At 45.6% G+C, this 21,263-nt stretch overlaps 1 protein-coding gene across 4 annotated transcripts in view; it reads right to left on the minus strand.

Annotated features, from left to right (window-relative positions):
- The window catches only part of ABTB3 (ankyrin repeat and BTB domain containing 3), a 297,350-nt gene that overhangs the window by 238,725 nt on the left and 37,362 nt on the right, over positions 1 to 21,263 (minus strand). Inside the window, exon 1 of one of the 4 annotated variants that reach the window (XM_019642634.1) lies at positions 19,802 to 20,038. The exons of the other annotated variants lie outside the window; for them this stretch is intronic. The gene's annotated coding sequence lies outside the window, so the exon portion shown is untranslated. Of the gene's footprint in view, positions 1 to 19,801; positions 20,039 to 21,263 lie in introns of those variants that run through there. 4 annotated transcript variants of the gene reach the window in all.

The raw sequence follows: 21,263 nt of genomic DNA on the forward strand, positions 1-21,263 counted from the left end.
CTACACCATCGCCGGTGACTCACGGCAGCCCAGCTCCAGGTTGAGCTGTTGTTCAGCATCTTAGCTGTGGAGGGCAGTGTCACTGGCCCTCATATGTGGATCCGAACCGGGGCCCTCTGGCGTCTCAAGCCAGCTCTTAACCATCGCGCCACTCGGCCGGCCCTCAGCAGAGTTCTTTATCTCAACTGTGGAACATCACAACTCAGAACCACAAAGAGAAACCATACTGAGTCAGACATTTGGGGGGCGGGGATGGAGTGGGGACTCTCCTCCCCATCTGGCCATCACTACCCACGAACAGTTCCGAGCCTTCAACCAGCACGTGCTGGCCCTTCAAGACCCAAGACACTTCCAAGGGGAAGTAGGGGAAGTCCACGTGGTAGGTTGCGTTCCCCGAGAAGAGTATGAAGAGGTGTGTATATGTATGTGTATATATATATATATATATATATATATATATATATATATATATATGACTTCCAGGGGCGTTCCTGGGCTTGACTCCTGCATGAGGGAAGGTGAGAAGCCAGACTGGGCAAAGGGAGAGGTTGGCCTGTGATATGGTCTCAACAGAGGACTGAGCCCAGCCCGCTGGGTGCTCAGAAGCTGAGATGACCCTTCATAGCTGTCCTGAGTTGGTGAGTAGGGCTCAGGCTTTCATACCCTCATGTAAGTTGGTGACTGAGTGTGGGCTGCCTAGCAAAGGGATGTGACTTTCGTCCACATACTCTCTTTCACGGAAGCCATTTCCAAAGAGGGCTGTGAGCCATGGGCTGGACCAGCAGCAGTTCCAACAGCGAGGAGTGGCCTTAGATCTTGAAGGGGTCCTCACCAGCACATCTCCGTGTATGAGACAATCCAGGGGACAGCCACTGAGTTTTTGTCCCCATTGAAGAGCAGGAAAACACAGGGCAGTAATTGAGATGTTGGGTTCTGGAGTTAGGCCTGGGCTCCAGTGGAGAACCTATCCCTCACAACTCAGAGCCCCTCACTTTCAAAATGGGACCCTAACAGTATCTCCCACATTCAGCTATTGTAGGGTTGAATGAAACAACACATGTGCCTGGCATGCAGTAATCACTCAATAAAAGGCATCTATGATCATTATTACAAACCCAGAACAGAGGAGGAAACGGCTTACTTCAGACCACAGCAAAAGTGTTCCTATTTCTTAGTCTCACAGGGTGAGACTAAATGCAGCATAAATGCAAATTCATCAGATATTTATTTGGGGCCTATGCCAGGAACAGTTCTAGGTTCCAGGGATACAGTGGTGATCCAAACACAGAAAGCCTAGGCCCGGCCGAGTGGCTCAGTTGATTAAGAGCTCACTCAAGGGTGCAAGCTCTGAGCAACAGCAGTTCGAGTCCCAGCCCGAGCTGAGCTGCTGCTGAGCTGCCAACAGGTGGCAGGATGGCTCAGCTTAAAACAAAACAAGGGCCAGCTGAGTGGCTCAGTTAGTTAAGAGCTCACTCAAGAATGCGAGCTCTGAGCAACAGCGGTTCGATGCCCGGCCTGAGCTGAGCTGCCAACAGGTGGCAGGATGGCTCAGCTAAAAAAAATACATAAACAAAACAAAACAAAAAAAAACAAAAAAAAAAATCCACAGAAAGCCTAGCCCCCATGGAGTTGATGGAACAAAAGAACCAGTATGTTTGACGCAGGCCCTTTGAAAACACATAAAGCCAGGAAAGAGGACAGAAGGGGCCACCTGGAGGGTGGATAGTGGGGGAAGGAGAGGGCTATTTTGGACAGGATCATCAGGGAAGCATCTCTAAGGAGGTGGGCAAACTCCAGACAGAAGTGAAGACGCAAGGCGTGAGCGTGTCTGATGGACGCCATCTTGGTAGAGGGAACCTCAAGTTCAAAGGCTGGGGTTGAGAACTGCTTGTTACCTTTGGGGAATGGCAAAAAGAGCCTGCGGGACTGGAAAGCCATGGACAAGGGGGAGGGCACTGAGGCTGAAGAGGCAGCCAGGCCGGATCACACAGCCTCAGGCCAGGCGAGAACCCTGGCTTCTCCCCTGAAGGTGACAGAAGGAAGCCTCTGGCAGTTCTGAGCAGGAGACGGACGCTGCTGGGGCACATGGGGTTCCAAGAAGCAGGCAGAGAAATCCATAAATAAAAATCACCCGGCTGAGTGTATGTCAATGGAGGAAGAAGGGAGAAGATCCCAAAGCAGTAACGAGTCTCCAAAGCATCTGACCCAGCTTCTTGCCTTCTGGCGATTAAGGCATGAAAGTTGCCACGTGGTAGAGAAGCATCTGAGCCCAGAGACGTCAAGACACCTGCTGAGGGTGCCACAGCCATGGAGAGACAGAGAAGGATGAGGACTTGGTCTTCTCTCCTGGAAGTGCTCTGCCAGCCCACACTGAGGAGAGGGGTTAGTTTTGTTACTGATTTTTTTTTTAAAGCAAACCCTCACACCAACAGAGGTTGTGTTAAAAAAAAAAAAAAGCAACAGTTTAGGGAGGTGTCTCAGTCATGGCAGCTGAAGTGTCAGCTGTTAAATGGTTTCTCTGTGTTCTCTGACCAGCCACTCTCTGTTTCACATACCACAGGAAGCCAAAATGATTTCACCTTTCCCCAGAGCTGGCTACTTCCTCTGTCCCGAAGCATTCACTCAGGGCCCAAGGGAGAAAACGGTCCAGCTCTCAAGTGAGTTTGGATATGAGAGCGGAGTAACCAGGTCACTCACCACGGACAGAAACGGCTCCTCAATGTTCAGCTGGGCAGTGACTGCAGAAAAGGCACAAGAAGGTTCAGAGCCATAAGCCAAGAGGCCACTAGTAGCTTGAGTCCATCTTCTGGTGGCCAGGGCCCAGAAAGCAAATGCTCCCCTGGGGTATTTTATGTACTTTAAGCATCACTTGCAGGCACAGTGGCCAGGAGTCCCTGTCCCAGCAAACTGTGGGGGACAGAGAACGAAGCCCCTTTTGAAAAAGCCAAGAATGACAGCACTGAGGAAAGGGCCTCCCCTAGCCCGCCAAAGTGCAAAGATTTGAAGCCAGATCTTGGGCTTGATGTGGGAGGGTCCCAGCCTGGGAGGGTGAAGAGGGGGGAAAGGGAACGCCCCTCCCCCATAGGGCAAGGGAGAAAGGTTTCTCAGCTCCAGGAGGGGCCTGACAAGTGTGAACAGCAAGGGAAGGAAATGTAGGTTAGGCATCTAGGGCAGTTCTCAAGCCTAGGAAGTCAGGCAGGGGCTGCAGGAGATAGGAAATAGAAAAGACAAAAGACCAGGCGGGCCTCAAAGCCTCCCAATTTGGAAAAGGAGCATGGGGGAGAAAAAAGAATGGCTCGGATGAAGCAGAGTGAGGGGGTGCTGGGGAGACAGGCTAAAGAGACACTGGGTTGCTAGCAGCTCTTCCCCTGCCCAGCCCCACAGCAGACACTGGGGGCCAAATGATACAGGAGCCAAGCATCCCTTCCTACGTGAGACCCGCAGCCAGCCCTCAGGCTCACCTGGGCCTCTGCCCAGGAGACTCGCTAATGCGAATTCCACTAAAAGTCCTCTCTGCCACAACAAAGGTCTTCCTCCTGTGCTTCCTGGGTTCTCTGCATGGACTCCACCCCAGTACTTATCCAGTCTGACTTTGATTTGCTGGGCTGGGGGCTGAAGGATGCTGAGTTACGAGGTCATCCCTCTCTCAAGGACTATAGGGAGGGAAAGCATCGGGATGTACGGCCAGGCCCTGGGAGCTCAAGTCCAGCTCCGTCACTCCCTGGCTCTGTGACCTTGGGCAAGTTCCTCAACCAGTCTTAATTTCAGGTCTTTATCTGTAAAATGGAGGGGCTTGGGGGGTGGGCGTGTGGGCTGATACGGTGGGAAGGACAAACGGGCTCAGGTCAGGGCCTTTGTATATTATCAAAACCTCTGTTTATTAAGCACCTACTACTACCTATCTTTATAGATATTATTCCTATGCCTTACAATCACTCCACAACATGGGAACTGTTCTATCTGCCCACAGATGCGACAATAAATCGGAGAGAACCTTGCACATGGTACCTAGCACATGGTCCACGTGTGACTAGATGCTGAGTTCATTCACTCTCTCAACACACATTTGAATTTACTATGTGTGATTAATAAATGTTTCTAGGCCAGTGGTTCTCCATCAGAGATCATCTTTCCCCTTCCGCAGGGGACACTTAGCAGTGTCTGGAGACATGCTTGACTGTCATGACTTGGAGGGGGGTGATGCTGCTGGTATCGAGTGGGTAGAGGACAGGGATGCTACCCAACGTCTTACAATGCACAGGACAGGCCCCCTCCCGCCCCCTCCCACCCCCTCCCGCCCCCCTGCACCAAAGAATTATCTGGTCCAAACTGTCAACAGTGCTGAGGTTGCAAAACCCTGCTCTGCACCAGACAGTGTCCCTGGAGCTCACATCCCAGGACAGTGGATAGATAATGAACAAATAACAAAAAAATGTGTAGAGGGGTATGTTGGTACTAAGTGCTCGTGGGGAAAAAAAAAAAAGAACAGGAGGAAAGTGTAATGGGGTCACCGGAGACATAATGGGACATTTGAAAAAAGACCAGAAGGAAGTGAGGGGTGCATCTGTGGCTGCCTGATGTGATGTGCAAAGGCCCTGGGCAGGGCGCACGTGCATTCTCAGGTACAGCAGAAGGTCCGTGCAGTGGTGCACAGTGAGCACGGAGCAAGTGGTTAGAGATGAAGTCAGAAAGTTACTAGGACAAGCTAGTTAGCTGTGTGGGCGTTTTAGGGCCCCCAGGGATGGTACGCTCTCTGAGGACACAGGGCATGCCCCTGTATGCCATCTCTTGGTGCCACACACTTGCTGGAACTAAGCTGAAGAAGATGCCAAGTTGAAGTGTATCTTGGCTCAGGGCAGACAGTTTCCTGTATTGCGAAATTTACACGAGACAAATTGTCCCCGTTTTGTTCTGGTTTAAGGCAGGAAATGGGTTTAAAGATGCTGTCAGCTTTTATTTTAATTGTTGGTTGGCTTTCATTCATCTCAGGAGGGAGAGTATATAATGATAAGTATCGCTAAGGAGGAAGCTGGAAGACCTAGAGCTGGCTCTGAATAAAATTTCAACACTGTCTTTTTAGTCTTAATGAGAATACATATTCTTCATCGAGCCAACAAGTGGTTATTTGAAGGTGACCATAGGGTAGAGCTAGGATGATGCAAAGGTAAGTCAAGCACAGACTCTTTCTTAAGCAACTTACGGGGTAGTAGAAAAGTTAAGACATATAGTTAATTAATAATATAAGGTACAAAGTACCAACTGAAGAGAATTTACAAAGAACTATAAAGAATAGATAACTACTTATAAGGCAGTATTGCATATAGCTTTCATTTCACATGCCTATTCTGATCAATAGTGGCTGCCTAGGCTTCCGGGCAAGAGGCGGAGTAGGTAAATGCTGCTCTCAAGACCACATCAAAATTACAACTAGGGCCGGCTGAGTGGCGTGTTGGTTAAGAAATGGCTTGGGACGCCAGCTCTGAGCCGCCGGCCCCGGTTTGGATCCCACATGAGGGCCAGTGATGCTGCGCCCTATACAGCTAAGATGGTGAACAAAAACTCGACCTGGAGCTGGGCTACTGCAGTCGGCTGCCATAAGCTACTGTGAGTGGCCGGCAAGCAGCGTGAGCATCCGGCAACCGGCGTGAGCTGCCAAGAGCCACCATGAGTGGCGTCCAGGGGCCGATGACTGATCTGCATCACCTGGGAAGAGCGCAATGATAATACCAACATGGGCCAGTGAAGCGACGTCGTCCACAACTAGATTGAAGAACAAAAGGACAGAATCCCCTTCCCCAATTCCCCAATGCTGTTCCCCTCTCCCAATTGCCCAATAAAATCTTTAAAAAAAAATTACAACTAAACTACAGAACAACCATCATTGAGAATTGCCTAAAGGTTAGCTGAACAGAAGTCCCATAACTAAGGACATACAGCAGAAGCCACGTTGAGACTGGTGGAAATGTGGAAGGGCTGGTCTCACACTCACAACGTGGCAGTTAAAAGTCAGGAGGAGTATCTTGGTTGTGAAGGTCCTACCCTGAGGAGACAGGGGTCCCAGCCCCAGATCAGGCTCCCCAGCTCAGATTTCCAGTGCAAGTAACAGAAGTACCCATAACTTCTGGCTGTGAAAACCAGTGGAAATGGTGGCTGAGTGAGATGGAGGGTGGCTGGAGTCCCAGGCGTTCCTCTTAAAGGGCCCATGCACAGACTTACTAGCTGATGGACTCACTTGCTCTAAGCTCCAGCACTGGGGCAGCAGCTCGAAAGGCATCAGGAACATACGAGGAGGAACTGAATTGCCTGGCTTCTGGGTGAGGGCTGGAGGGACAGCTTTCTCCCAGACTGAATTGCCGACAGAAGCCATTGTTCCTTTCTTGAGCCTTCCCACCACCCAACCTGTATGAGCAGGCAGGTGCCATATCTGAGTCTTTATCAATCTTGCTAACACCACTGGAGCTGCCCTGGTGATTCCCCGAGACCCCCACCCCACCCAACTTGTGGGCCCATCCAAGCCACTTCCAGTGGCTTTTCCATATAATAACCTGTCTTGGCTCATTCTGTGGATGTCCTTAAAATCTCCCAAAGGTTCAAAAACCCCAAACAAGCAGCATCTGGCCTTGGCAGGCCCCATACCTCTTGCTAAGCAGCCCCAAGCCTGGCACTAGTGGCAGCATGCCTCAGTTCACAGCTTAGCCTTTTCCAAACACCTCCAAGCCCAGCACAAGTGGCAACCATTTACAGATCACTTTGTAGCTCATGACAAGTGATCCCAGGCAGGGCACAGGCAGCAGCTGAACTTGGCCTCCACCAGAGCCCCTCCCAAGAGGCCCCAGAACCAACATACTGGTGGCCAGCTTCAGACCCAACTATCTTCACAAATGACACATCCAAAAGGCAGACTCAGCTAGCACCAAAGCCCTGCTAAAGTGAATCCACCTCCATAGGGTCAGCTCCTGAATGATAGCTCCTCCACTGTAGTCATTGCCAGTCTTCACAACCAATGAGTCTGAGGGTCAATCCCTCCCACTGATATGCCAACAGCAATAAAGGCTCAACTACAACAAGGAGGGCACACACAACCCACACAAGGAACACACCTGGAGCACCCACCTTGGGAAGCCAGGGAGACTGTGCCACTGGGCCCCACAGGACACCTACTACATAAGGCCACTCTACTAAGACCAGGACACATAGCAGATCTACCAAATGCATAGAAACAAACACAGGGAAGCAGCCAAAATGAGGAGACAAAAAACATGTCCCAAATGAGAGAACAGAACAATGCTCCAAAAAAAGAACTAAACAAAATGGATACAAGCAATTTATCAGATGCAGAGTTCCAAACACTGGTTATAAGGATGCTCAGTGATCTCAGTGAGAATTTCAACAAAGAGATAGGAAACATAAAAATAGAGATAGAAAACATAGAAAAGAACCAGAAATGAGAATATGATAGCTGAAATAAAGGGTATATTAGAAGGAATCAACAGTAGATTAGATGAAGCAGAAGATCGAATCAGCAATTTAGAAGATAAGGTAGCAAAAAACACCCAATCAGAACAGCAAAAAGGAAAAAAAAATCCAAAAAATTAAGAATAGTTTAAGAGGCCTCTGGGACAACATTGAGTGTACCAACGTTCACATCACAGGGTTACCAGAAGAAGAGGGAGAGCAAGAAATTGAAACCCTATTTGAAAAAAATAATGACAGAAAACTTCCCTAACCTGGTGAAGGAAATAGACATACAAGCCCAGGAAATGCAAAGTCCCGAACAAGATGAACTGAAAGAGGGGCACACCAAGACACATCATAATTAAAATGCCAAAGGTTACATACAAAGAGAATCTTAAAAGCAGCAAGAGAAAATCAGTTAGTTACCTACAAGGGAACCCCCATAAGACTGTCAGCTGATTTTTCAACAGAAACTTTGCAAGCCAGAAGGGATGCGCAAGAAACATTCAAAGCAAGGACCTACAACCAAGATTACAAAGCTATCATTTAGAATCAAAGGGCAGATCAAGATCTTCCCTGACAAGAAAAAGCTAAAGGAGTTCATCACCATAAAACCAGTATTACAAATAATGTTAAACGGATTTCTTTAAAAAAATAAAGGAAAAAAAGTTTAAAAAGTGAATAATAAAATGACAATAACTACATATCCACACTTACTTTAAATGTAAATGGACTAAATACTCCAATCAAAAGACATAAGATGACTGAATGGATAAGAAAACAAGACTCTTAAATAGGCTGCCTACAAGAGACTCACTTCAGATGGAAATACACACACCTATGGAAAATAGAGGGATGGAAAAAGGTACTTCATGAAAACAGAAATTTTAAAAAGCTGGGTAGGGTCCAGCCGAGTGGCTCAGTTGGTTAAGAGCTCGCTCAAGAGTTTGAGATCTGAGCAACAGCAGTTTGAGTCCCGGCCTGAGCTAAGCAGCCGCTGAGCTGCCAACAGGTGGCAGGATGGCTCAGCTAAAAAAAATAAAAAATAAAATAAAAATAAATAAAAAATCTGGGTAGCAATACTTATACCAGACATAACAGACTTTAAAGCAAAGGCTATAACAAGAGACAAATAACCCAGTAATTCTACTTCTAGGTATTTATCTGAGGAAACCCAAAACACTAATTTGAAAAGACATATGCATTCATATGTTCCCTGCAGCATTATTTACAATAGCCAAGATATGTAAGCAACTTAAGTGTCCATCAACAGATGAATGAAGATGTGGTACATTATATACAATGAAACATTACTCGGACATAAAAAGGATGAAATGTTGCCATCTGCCACAACATGGATGGACCTAGAGGGTATTATGCTAAGTGAAATAAGTCAGACAGAGAAAGACAGATACCATATGATTTTACTTATATGTGGAATCTAAAAAACAAAATAAATGAATAAACAAAACAGAAACAAACTCATACATACAGAGACCATTTTGATGGTTACCAGATTGGCGGGGGTGGTGGTGGTTTTGAGGGGACTAGTGAAGAGGGGGAGGGGATTAAGAGGTAGAAATTTGTTGTTACAAAGTAGTCATGAGGCTATAAAATATAGCATAGGGAATATGGCCAATAATATTATGATAACTATGTATGGTGTAAGATGGGTACAAGATTTATGGGTGATCACTTCATAAGTTATATAAATGTCTAATCACTATGTTGTACACCTGAAACTAATGTAATGTCGTATGTCAACTATAATTGAAAAATAAAAAAATTATTTTAAAACAATAGTTTTAAATAGGCTGCCTAGGACAGTGTTGAGAAGGATTCTGAAGTCCCATATGAGCTCAGTGAGAAAAAGTGCTATGCTAAATTACTTGCGTCTGCCATGAACAAAGATGCCATGTGGCAGATGAACCAAGCAAGTACCTTCACCATCCAAGCTTAAGTGGACACCAACTAAGTGCAGATGTGGTTTTAAGAGTGAATTATGTCCTTCCTTTTCACATTGAACATAGAGATATAATAAATATGTTACACTATGAAAGTGGAAATGGAAGGGTAGTAAAAAATTCAATTTCATAATGATAAGTGTACATTTATTTACCTCAACTCTAGGAATATTGAAGAAAAAAGGAGACAGAGTAAATAATTCTCTGCTACTAAATGAATAACTACAAAAAGCTCATCCAAGGCGCTGGCTGTAAAACAGGGTGAAGCTCTGGGCTGAGGGCCCTGCCCCGCCCACACCCACACCCACACCTCTCCCCGGAGCTCCACAGAGGCCATCTTGGGGAATCTGACAGGAGATCAGCAAAATCTCTTTTTGAACTGGATTTGCCAGGCAAATCCTTCTTCACGGGGACAGGAAGGAGAGTGCAAAATATCCGTCTTCTACTGCCCAGTCCTTCACGAGGCTGCTCAGGTTTTGGGCAGACTTCCTTCGTCTCGTTCGTCTCCGTTTTTAGGCTGTTTGAAGAGCCCTGTTGGCGTGGCAGAAGCATCCCAGAAATGGGATTTAGTCCCATTCTGACACAACAAAGCTCCAGAATGATCTTCCCACTTGCTAGTCAGGATGGGATTGAGCCAAAGACAATGCACAGGTCTCAGGACCCAGACAGAGATGAAATTGCTTTATTAATATCACAAAGTGGAGGTGGGGGGCAGAGAGTGCTCTAGACTTGCTGTGCCAGCAGTACTTCAAAACACAAACCATCAGAAGGGAGGGGAACAGGAAATGGGCCAGGTGGATCCCCCACATATTGGGAGGAGGTGATCACCCTGTTGGCCAGTGTGCAGAGTCAAGGGGAACTGCTGTGTCCTGCTGCCTAGACGGACAGCCCTCCCAGGCTGAGGAAAGAGACAGAGCAGAGCTGCAACCAAGGCATCAAAAGCTTAAATCAGAAAAGTTTAAAAAAAAAAGTCCTTTTTTGAAAGGCAGCCAAAAAAGTGCCTTCACAGAGCCATGCAGCTGCACAGGCTGAGCAGCCCCACCAGGATGCCAGCCCAGGGCCTGGTGGTACAGACTTCAGTGCCTCCCTCAAGCCTATGGCTCAGAGGCCTTGCTTTGTTTTTTATTTTTATTTTGGGAGGAAGGTTTAAGGGGGGCCGAGCAGAAATATGACATGTTCCTAAAGTCCATGTGCAGAAAGGGCCGGGCAAGACGAGTACTCTGGTGGCACGTTCCACATTCCGAGCTGAGCACCTATCACGTGCCAGGCCCTGGTCTCCGAGCCTCATGAGGATGGGCAACACAGGTGCTCCACAGAGACCTCAGAGGTACCCACAGAGGTGCTGGTGCACAGACCAATGGGAAGCTTTCGTGAGCCTGCGTGGGACACTACCTTGCGCCCAGAAATAATTAAGTGGATGTCATGAATATATTAGCAGATGGGGGAAAAGTCAATGACATTTGGGGTGTTAGGGATAACGTGTTCCCCGTGTACAACCGCACCTTGAAGAGGCCTGAGGAAATGACTTAGAGCATCATTAAAATCATTTGTCTGATAGGGCCGGCTGAGTGGCTCAGTTGGTTAAGAGCTCGCTCAAGAGTTTGAGCTCTGAGCAACAGCGGTTCGAGTCCAGCCCGAGCTGAGCAGCCGCTGAGCTGCCAATAGGTAGCAGGATGGCTCAGCTAAAAAAAAAAAAAAAATCATTTGTCTGATGATGATGATGATAAAAGGAAATACATTTATTGAGTGTTATGCATTTACATATAATATGGCATTGAATTCTTACAACAATCCTAGGAGGTGCATATTATCACCCCTGTTTTACAGATGAAGAGACAGAAGCTTAGAAGGGCTGAAGAAATTGCTCAAGGTCACATGGCTGGGAAGTGGGGGAACCAGGACTGAGGGCAGGTTCATCTGACCCCAAGGTTCCTGTGGGTTTCATTATGCCTCACCACCTCTCAGCATTACGGGAATTCACCAAGGCTCCCCTGCTCAGAACACACCATACAAATTCCCCCAAACAAAACCTTGTCCTGCTTTAGTTTTTGAATGATAAGGCTATGAGAGCTCACAACAGAATAAAAAGCTCAGAAACAAACCCATGCACAAGAGAACTTGATTTATAATAAAGGTTGCACCTCATATGAATGGAGAAAAAAAGCGATTCCTTAATAATGCTGAGAAAACTGGATCACTGAAAGAATTTGGATCATTTATAAGGGTCGACTCGAAATGGATGAAAAGCCTAAGTGTGAAAAGAAAACTGTAAAGCTAACAGAACAACGTGTGAGAGACTGTCTTTGTAAACTTAGAATATATTGGGTTGTTGGAAAAGTCATGACGTATTTTTTCTATGTTTTTCATTGCAAAAATGCGTCATGACTTTTCTGACAACCCAACAGAAGGTCCTCTTAAATAAGATCCCCAAAGCACAAACCATAAAACAAAAAAAGTTGATGGATTTGATTACATCAAAATTAAAAGCTTCTGTTCAACAAATGACACTATGGACAAAATTAACAGAGGAGTGGCAAGGTGGAAAAAGATATATGCAACGTCTACACCCAATAAAGGATTAACATCCAGCTACCCAAGAAACACCAACAAATCAACAGGAAAAAAAGAAGAGCAGAAAATCGGTCTGTGACTATGAATGGGTAATGCACAAAAGTAGAAACAAGTGCTAGCATAGTCCAAAGATATATGAAAGATGCAAATTCACTAGTCATGAAAGAAATGAAAATGAAATTTTCATGTTATACTCAACAGACTGGCAAAATTAGAATGTTGAGTCATACCGAATGCCGGAGAGGATATGGGTAAATAGGAACCCTCACACACCGCTGGTGGGAGTCTAGATTGGTATAGCCATTCTAGAGTCTCATCTGGTGATTATTGCAACCAAGTACGTATAAACCCTATAACCCAAACCCTTGCTTGCGGGTAGAGCCGAGAAAGAGATTTGCACAGGTTTATAAGGAGATAAGCAAAAGGGGACTCACGACAGCACACTGTTTGTGGCAGTGGGGAAATGGAAGCAACTAGTTGTCTATCACTAAAGAACAGACAAATATAAAATACATGGGTACTTACTATATGGTAGTCATTAGTGCCAGTCACCAATTATTTCCAGTTTTCCTCCTAGACTTGATGGTAGGATTGCAGTTCCCACCCCTTATCAAGTTGGTAATGGCCATGGGACTTGTGTTGGCCACTCCGGACCACAGAGACTGTATGAGCGACGTGCCACTCTCTCCTCTCCCTTCCACGGTGGAGGCTCCATCACCCTAAGTCCCTGAGTGAGATGTAAAGCGAAGCTCCTGCTGCCCTGATGGCCGAGCTGTAAACCTTTGTTATTTGAAACCGCTAAGGTTTCGGTGCTGTTCCTGCAGCATAACTGAGCCTACCTTGGTTGCTACAAGTATGCAGTTGTTAGAAGCAATAAATTAGACATATAGCCAACAACATGGACAGATCTGAAAACCATGGTGAGAACAGGAGCGAACATGGTAAGAACAAAACAAGCTGCTTGGCACAATATCATTTCTATAAATCAACAGTACACACACACAAAGCAACACTATATGTTTTACAGACATATACCTGTTCAAGAGTATTATTAGACACTTTAGACGGGTGCCTAGAGGGGAGTGGAGATCATAAATGAAGAGAAAAACATTAAAGTCTAAAACTAGAGAGAGCCTTGCAATGATGATGACATTTCCATAAACTTATGAGTATGAATAAGTCAACTCTCTCTTGCATCTGAGATGCAAGAAGGGAAAAAGATGCAAATAACTCTTCGCTGACTTCTGCATGCATTTTAAAACCTTCATGCCACTCAGCCTCCTACAAGCACAGTCTCCCTTTCCCACCACATTGTAATCGACCCAGACAGGCTTTTGCCTCACAACCGCCATGGTACAAAGATTACAGCCATGGCAGCTACTGCCAAGATCCCATTTCTCTGTGATCTGAGGAACAGCAAGCAGCCTGACTGGAGAGACAAGGATAGAACTGCACCAACTGTGGCTTTGATGGGCTGCGCTCCCCAGGCCCTGCTTGGGGAGTAGTCCTGGCTCCTGATAGGATGTCAGCTGAGAACAAATGGAATGGCCAAGTGGGTGAGCCTGCAGGTCCTGCTCAAAGCTGCACCTGCAGGAGATGACGCAAGGCTCTTAGTCAAGCGCTCCTGGCAGCCCAAGTTTGCTGGGTTGAAGGAGGACATGGGGTTTGGAAATAGTCTGACTTGGAACTTCACTAGCTAGCCACATTACAGCAATGACTGTGCAAGACACGCTCGAGAGACAAACACAGCTCAGCCCAAACAGCTCGCCAGCGAGGGCTCTCCCATCATTCTCTCTCCCTGGTTAGTGCAAAGAGGCGGGGCTTAGAGTCAAGCAGACCTGAGTCTGAATTTGAGGGGGACCCCAGGAAGAAGCTGCAAGTCTCTTTGAGGCAGGGGCCAAGGATTATTTGATTTAGTCTCTCCAGCGCCTCATCAAATGTTTATTTTGAGAATAAAATAATGAATGAGTCAATTTGTTAATTGATTAACAAATTAATTTTTTTCTTCCAATGATCTCTGTTTTATACATCTTTCCCGCCCCCTTGGCATTGAAGTAATTCAGGGCATTGAGCTATTTATCTCCATGCCTAGCACTGTGTCAGGCACACAGCAGGAGTTTATAAATATGTTCTGAACTGAATTGTTTATGTGCTTCTTATTCATTTTCTTTTAGAAACCACTAACTTTGATAAATATATGCATTTTATTTGAGGCACCTCCCCCCCAATGTAACAGTAATTCCTTTCAGTTATCAAACATGTGATCCAAGGTTCTTTCATATTCACTATCGAGATTAATCCTTATGTCAACACTCTTACTATGTTCTTTATATAGATAAGTAGGACAAAGCTCAAAGAGAGGAAGTAATCAACCCACAGTTTTCTGGAATGCAATGTGGTAAAAACAATAGCATTACAAATCGCCATTTTGCAATCCTCAGTATAACAACTGACTCAGGTCTAAGGATCACCAATGGACGCTAAGACTTTTGGGGAACAGGATATTCATAAGCTCTCAAAGTATCACTCACAGATTACTTACTCGCTACAAAGGGAAAATGTGTCTTTATAATGGCGAGCTCTTGCAGTCACTACCTTTAACCAAGAGATCAAACTTAGTGTCTCTAGGGACAGCTAGACCTCATGTGCCCTCATGGAATGCAGGACCAAGTACACAGTAACACCTGTGGGTATTCCTGCCAAACATGTTTCATTTTACTGTAACCATGAGGAAACCGTCAAACAAATCCAGAAGGTGAGACATTCTACAAGACACCCAATCTGTTTTTCTTCAAAAACAGTCAGTCATGAAAACATAAAAAGGCAGAGAGCTGTTCTAGATTAAAAGCCATACAGCAATCAAATGTAATGCATTGGTTCCTAGATTTTTTTGTTGTTGTTATCAAAGTCATTCTTGGGCCATTGGAGGAAAATTAAGTTAAGGCCTGAACAGGAAATGGTATTATTGAGCTAATATTAATTTTCTGAGGTGTGATACTATTATTGTATTAATGGTAAATCTCTTGATTGTGATAATGGTCTTGTAATTTAGTAGGAGAATGTCCTTGTTCTCAAGAAATGCAGCTGATGCATTTGGGGTGAAAATTAGGGATAAAGTGTGATGATGTCTGAAACTTAACTTTTACAGGATTCAGCAAAATGAAAATGTGTGTGTGTGTGTGTGTGTGTGTGTGTGTGTGTGGAGAGAGAGAGAAAGAGAGAGAGAGAGAGAGAGAGAGAGAGAGAGAGAGAGAGAGAGAGCATGCAAATACGACAAAATGCCAACAGTTGGTAAAACAAGGTAAAGAAAAAGGGTATACAAGTACTTATTGTATTTATTTCTTCAACTTTTCTGTAGGTTTGAAATTTTTCTATTAAAAAAAGTTGGGAAGAAAACAGAGGTGTTTTGGTTTTAAGGCCAAGGATTAACCAGCACACTGACCCCACCCCTGGAGGACACCTTTGGTGTGTGAGCAATATCCCTCCACCCTGTCCCCTGGACTGCTATCGGATCTCTCCGTAGCCAGAAAGAATCACCAGTCATTCAGATACAGGAGGTTGTTTCCTTTCCATTCATTGTAAACATCTTTTCTGTTGACAGGGTACCAATATATATTTGATACAGATTATAAAATGAGGTCTATTTTCCACCCCATTTTCATTTTAATAGAACACATGTGCTAAATAACCCAGTTAAAGATTGGAGAAAAGGCCACGCTTCACTGTTTAAGCTGCATTTTCACTAATTTGGTCACTTGTCAAGGGTTTAAGAGAGATGCCGACTGTCAGGCATCACTGCCGCTCTCCTTCCAGCAAGCATGACTAATCCATCACCATGTGCTTTCCCCCTAACCCTGAGCCTTTTCTGCAGCCTCAAATAGTACCCTGCAGTTTCCTAGTGAAAGGGTTTTCCTTTTTTACTTTCCCCTTTTTTTTTTAAGACATTAGAAAAGGAGGAAAATATTCATTCTTCTCTTCCTAGGAGTTGCATTATATCCAAAGAGCTTATGTAAGATGTTTTCTCTGGAAAATAGTTGTTTTCAAGGTCCCCCATTTCCTCCCTTATTTATTCATTCAGCAATCATCTATTAACTGCCTACTGTGTGCTAGTGTCTGGGGTACCAAGACTAATGGGATCCAGTTCTCCTCCCATAGGCTCACCAATACATACTGACTAGGGGTTCAAGTGGGGGCAGAAAGCGAGGAATGGCCAACTGGCTAGGAAGGGGACGAACAGGCCTTCAAGAGGAGGAAGCACATTCTTGGAAGCCTTCTGGAAGAGTCAGTGTGGCCTGAGACTGCTGGTGGCAGCAACGCTATCAGGGCTGTGTGGTGTGTTCTCATGATGCATGATCCTCACTCTGGCATCACCAACTCCCATGGGTACCCGCGGGCACCTAAGCCGACTGTTGGTTGATCCCAGTGTGAGGTGGCTGTTGACTGCCAACATTCCTTCGGAGGCGGTCGAATGCCGTGAATGTTACCTGTTTGTGAGCGAAGTCTAACCTTTCGCTTTACGGTGGATCAATTTACTGCAGCAGGTGGAACAGGCAGTTGTGTGTTGAGATTTGCGAAGTGCCAGGACCTACCCAAGGTCCTAAAATATCTTGCTCCCTGATGTCTAAAATCCCATCCCGTCATAGGAACAGCAATGTAGTGTGTAGAGGACATGATGGGACAGGGGGAGGGTGGTGGAAACCAACACTGACTGAGCACCTACTATGCACCTGCATTGACAGGTGTTTATATCAGCCCATTTAACCCTTGGGGGCAGGGGAAAGTTGAAGAAGATATCCCAAATGGCTCTCCTACAGCTGAATCAGGATCAAAATCGGACATAATTCTGAGGCAGGTGGACAGAAGAAGGGAAAAAAATTGGTGTTTGCTCTGGGTATTAAGTGTCCACGTATGCGATCTAAAAAGCTCTTAAAGGTAAGTATTATCGGGCCGGCCAGGAGGTGCACTGGTTAGGCGTTGGCTTGGAACGCCAGCTCTGAGCAGCAAGGCCCCGGTTCGGATCCCACGTTAGAGCCAGTGACGCTGCGCCCTCTACAGCTAAGATGGTGAACAACAGGTGACCTGGAGCTGGGTTGCCGTGAGTGACCAGTGATGGCGAATGGCATAAGCTGCAGTGGGGCTGGCCGGCAGCGGGCGTGAGCTTTCGTGAGCTGCCCTGAGCCACTGTGAGCAGCCGTCCATTGGCCGGCGAGTGACTGCCTCAGCCAGGAAGAGCACAATGATAATACCAACATGGGCCAGTGAAGCAACATCCTCCACAACTAGACTGAAGAACAAAAGGACAGCAACTTGTCTGTTCCCCTTCCCCGATTCCCCAACGTTGTTCCCCTCCCCCAATTCCCCAATAAAATCTTAAAAAAAAAAAAGTAAGCGTTATCATCCCCATTTTGCAGATGAGCAAGCTGAGGGTTCAGGAAGGTTTGTTCATCATCTTCATCTTCATCTCCATCATCATCATCATCACAACACAAACAACAATTACTATCCATGAACACTTATTTTAGATCAGGCTCTGCAAACCCCTTATATCTATTATTTAATTATCACGGCCACCCTGTGATGCAGGCATTATTATGACCATTGTAACTGTGAAGTCACAGAGTCTAACAAAGCTTACATCACCTGGTCAAGGTCACACACATTCAGCAGGTGTTGGCTCTGGGATTCAAACTCAAGTCCACCTGAGTCTAAGCCCATATTCTCAAACACAGCTAATGTTACTTCCTAAATGTGTGCCACCTACTAAGTGCTAGAGCACTAGAACAACCAGTGTGACAGTGAGAAGCACCCTCTGCCTCCCAAAGGGAGGCCTCTTTCAGTGAATGGAAGTTATTCTTTAGACCAAATCTATTGTAGAAAGAAAGGGAAAACGGTCACAGTAAAAACTTAAATTATATTTTGGCAGTGACAGCCTTCAGCCACAATAGCCTACACTTACTTCATGCTTGCTGTGTGTCCTGCACGGTTCGAATAAGCACAATACATATGGTGGTACACATACCACTGCTCACCCATATTCCTGGCTTCCCTCTGCCTCTGGGCCCTTTCTGCCACCTTGGATTTATGCATGACCATGCAGTTTGCTTTGGCCAATGAAATGCAAGCAGAAGTGATGTGTGTCACTGTCTGTGAATCCTTTGAGAGCCAAATACACACTTCTCCATACTCTGTCTTCTCCACTGTAGCAAGCATGAAAACAAGCTGATATGAAGGGGCTGTAAAAACGAAGCAGCCTGGACCCTGCTGAGCCAACCCATGGAGGGCAGTGAGCTGGGGGTTTTCCCAATGTTCTGAAGACTTTGCATGAGTGAGAAAAAAACTGTGGTTGCCATCAAACTTCTGAGATTTGGGGTTTGTTACTGCAGCATAACCTAGCGTATCTTGACTAACAGTCATCAAATCCACATAACCATTCTACAATATGATGGGCGTGCTGTTGTTGCCCCCATTTCACAGACGAGAAACCAAAGCACAGAGAGGGTAGGTAACTTGCGAAAGATCACACAAATAGTAAAAGGCAGAGCCAACTGTGAACCTTTAGAACGAGACTTCAGAACTCATGCTCTTCATCAGTACCCTGCATTCATTCCCTCGCTAACCATTTTACCAATCAGATAGGCTAAAGCATAAACCCCAACATCTATACATTTCTTGGTATACCTTAGCCAATGTTTAAAGAATAACAGAATTATAGAATTATAAGAACATATAATTAAAGCAACACCACAATTGCTTGTTTTCAAAAGAAGCAAAAAACAGCCTGGCTTCTGCTTGTAAGGTCATTAAAACTGAAAACGTGTTATAATAGAGGTGACTCTTCTTTGGGGAATTGCCTGGAATAATGGAAAAAAACACTTAAAAACTTCAAGAGAAAGTTTCTCTTTCTTTATCCAATTCCTTAGAGTTTACCCTAAAAGGCAATAGACACAATTAAAAGTATAATTAGTGTTCTCATCCTCCCCAAAAATTGTTTTCTTTTTAATCAAAAATAATTATTTTCTTAACAGATTCATTATTTTCTCCCCAAATCAAAGCAAACCCTTGTGAGTTGCTGAGATCCTTGAGATAAAATGGAATTATCAAAAACCTCACATCATGAACTTGAGTGTGTCTCTCTCAGTCCTCTTTTCAGCAAGGACACTTGTCAAGGTCATCTCTGTTGCATGCAGTTCATCATAACCGCTGCCTGTCATAACTCAGGACATGGGGCTAAGTGGTTCTTTCAAAAGCAATTAACAAATTTCTGGGAACAGGGCTGGTCAGTAGGTCTGCCCAAATGCTGGGAGGGGCATGCCATCTCAACATGGGGACGCTGACAAGCTGGCAGGTCTGGCCCTTAGCTGATTCTTCCTCAAAGTTCAGCAGTGGGTCAACCTTTCAAAAGTCAGATGATGTCGATGGTGGGAGGCAGATAAATGAGAGTTGAGAGAGCATGGTCTCTGGAGTCAGGCTGCCTGAGTTCAAATCCCAGCCTCCCCAGTACCAGCGAGGAGATTTGGGATGCATTTCTTAATTCCTTAATGCCTCAGTTTCCTCATATACAAGACAAGAATGGACAGAATACCTATGTCAATGTTAGAAGGCTCAAAGGAGTAGATGCATGCAAAAAACCTAGCACAGTACTCAATACAAATTAGTTATCATTTTATAATTACTGCAACCCAATATTAAAGAACCCTTATTGCCCTCTCTTCCTGCTTCCTGCCATGGGGAGGGACATCCATTTGTGTAACACTCTGGGCTTTTCTTTACCCTTTTCCTTACTCCTTCCCAGGGGAGATGGGATGACTCACCTGGTTAGTGAGTTGGGGAGCAGAAGCTGGGCCTGCATAGCTCAGCCCCTCCTCTCCTCCTTCCCGGAAGCCAGCTGCCCACAGGAAGCAAGCACTCTGCTGAACTCTTGCATTGCCACCGTTTTCCAGGGTGAGGTCTGTGGTTTTCCAGCACTGCCCATCAGTAGGTACATACATCTGGTTAAGTGCAGGGTCCAGTATCAGGGAGCCACTGAGTGCTGCACTTCTAAGCCATGTTCTCCAAACCAGTCTTCATTAGTAATCCAAGTGAGACTTTATAATCTCCATCTTCCTGACGTATCCTGTGTCTACTACCTCAGCTATATGAGAACCGGTATAGAAAAAGGAGGTGTTATTTTATTGGATTGCCTCCAACCTCAGTGACGGTCATTGCAATCTTTCTGGCGGGCATTCAAGGCCTTTTATGAGCTGGCTGGCTGAGCCCAACCAGTCCCGCATTTAGGAATTTATCCTTAGGATATAATCAATCACATATGAAAAGTTATATTACAAGATAATTCACTACAGAGCCGTTTACAGAATAGAAAAATAGGGAACAACTTACATGTCCAATATTAGGAAACTGACCATAAGAGACAACATTATTCAACCATTTAAAATGATGTTGTCAAAAGAGTAGGTAAAGATGTCCGTAATCTGATAAGTGAAATAAACAAGCGCAAGCAACGTGTACAATAGGACTCCATTTTGTAAGGAAAATATTAAATGCATGAAAACGTTCAGGAAGGGTATACAAGCGGTTAACACTTTATCTCTAGATGGTGGGATGGTGGGGTCATTTAAATTTTATATTTTATTGGTTATGTAAATGCTCTAATTTTTCCCTGAGGTACACGTATTTCCTTTAAAAATAAGAGAAAAAAATGGTATTTTTCATTTTTCAAAAAGCCCGGTGCGCAGTGGCCGATGGAGAGAGCACAAACACCCCTGGAGACGTCAACCTCTGCTTCCCGCCTTCAGAAGGGCTGGCCCCCCGCTTTGGAAACAGGGCCACCAGGTAAACGTGACTGTGCGCAGTCTTCCTGACGTCTGGTTGTTCTGACTCTGTTCTGTAGGAGCCAGGGGCCCTGATGGGGCAGTCAGTCCTGGCTGGGTAGGGGAGCTGGTGACCCAAGTAAGGCGCTTAGAACAGCCTGGAAACAACTACCAGGAAGTGGGCGCCTGGGACTCTGGGGCCTCCACTGCCAAACGTTCAAGTTCCAAATGCCGAGCATGGTCCTCGAGACCTCTGTGATCTGGCCCTTGCACTTACCCACTGGTCAGCTTCAGACAAACAAAACTCTTATCACTCGTCAGATGGTTCATACTCTGGTCCCTCAGAGCCCCTGATGAGGTGTTTCTCCTCCTCACTCTCCTCCAATCACCTCCCATCTCTTTCTGATGTGCTCATACACCACCAACATCCCCTACAGCCATCTACACCACCAATGTCCTCTATACC

Source organism: Hipposideros armiger, unplaced genomic scaffold (genome assembly GCF_001890085.2).
Source record: "Hipposideros armiger isolate ML-2016 unplaced genomic scaffold, ASM189008v1 scaffold_71, whole genome shotgun sequence".
Lineage (NCBI taxonomy): Eukaryota > Metazoa > Chordata > Mammalia > Chiroptera > Hipposideridae > Hipposideros > Hipposideros armiger.